We start from the raw sequence: 1,443 nt of genomic DNA on the forward strand, positions 1-1,443 counted from the left end.
CAGTACGGGTTTTTGTATACAGAGTTACATGCAAATAAAGATGAATTTAAATACTGTTCAATAAGAAAGGAAAATTAAATCGCTAAGTTTTAAGTCAGACTATTTTTTTTAAAGAAAAAAAAATTGCTGATGAGGACTTAACTCTGATTCCAGATCTACAGATAAATTTCACCTTTCTCGCTGTAGCCGTGCTTCATTGCATGCCCGTATGTCATATTTCTTGTATGATTTTTTTTTAAGATTCTTTATAGTCATTCCTCTGTTGTTTTCCGTATATTATTAATATCATTATGTGAAACGTTATTGCTGAGAATGTTCTAACCCAGCTTTATCAAAAGCAATTCCCTATTACTATACAATCACTATACGCGGTAATAATTATTAACTGCAGCATTGCCATTGTACATTTTACAAACATACATAAGCTATATGCTGTAGATAGGTTTCTTTTTAATATCTTCGCAGACCTTGAATTTCATAAGTTGATAAAAAAAAATACACAGATACGTATCAGTTAAGGACAATGCTAAACTAGAAAAATATACGTAAGGAAAGATACTGAGAGATAAGGATAATATGAATCAAAGTCTGTTTTATCAGCCCGAAAATCTATAATCAAAATGCACACAAAATCTAACAGATTTGGGGGTAAGCTAAGCATATTGTCTTCACTGCAATATTTCAGCTTTGAATTACTGAAAGCCGGTGTAACCGCCCCTTCTTTCGTCCTTTCTTTATCTTACTCTCTCTTTTACCATATACCTAGTATTTTTCTCTTTGAAAACCATCTAGCATTGTTGGTTATTCATTTAACAATGCAAAAAGTACACTATATGAATGTAGGCAAACTTTCGTATACTGTATGACTTGATAAATTCACATACATAGATGTACGCGCGCGTGTATGTAGGAAGATACAGATTATAGAGTTTACAAAAGGAAAGGTACATCAAGTGTATTCATCACTCTTCTAAGTCAGGAATTCGTCTGATACAAAGACTTTACATACTATCCATGACATTATATGGATATATGACGTACTGATGTCAAATATATATCCCTACCTAATACTCTGGAACATACTCATTCATAACTGGGTTATTTATTAACATCGTACCAGATCGTATCAATGCATCATAGCAGTATTTGGAGACTCCTTGGTGAAGTTTATAATATCTGATGAAAATAATAAACATTTGCTAAGCACAGTGAATATCACAGATTCATTATGATATGCGGTTCTTGTTGGCGAACACAAGGACCTTGTAGAAGGCATTGGCCTTGACAGATACTGGGGTCCAGATGGTGAGCAAACCATGGGCCTGTTGAACATTCCCTTCCAATTAATAGCGACGTAGGATGGTCCATGCCATGAGCCACAGAGGGCTGTAGGGAAAGTCATGACAGTGTTACCCGCCAGAGTTTATTTGTGCTTTATTGCTC

The 1,443-nt window shown here is 34.6% G+C and overlaps 2 pseudogenes; both read right to left on the reverse strand.

Moving 5' to 3' along the window:
* The window catches only part of LOC119581685, a 17,958-nt pseudogene that overhangs the window by 10,269 nt on the left and 6,246 nt on the right, over positions 1-1,443 (reverse strand).
* The window catches only part of LOC119581679, a 19,923-nt pseudogene that overhangs the window by 2,202 nt on the left and 16,278 nt on the right, over positions 1-1,443 (reverse strand).

Source organism: Penaeus monodon, chromosome 15, assembly GCF_015228065.2.
Source record: "Penaeus monodon isolate SGIC_2016 chromosome 15, NSTDA_Pmon_1, whole genome shotgun sequence".
Lineage (NCBI taxonomy): Eukaryota > Metazoa > Arthropoda > Malacostraca > Decapoda > Penaeidae > Penaeus > Penaeus monodon.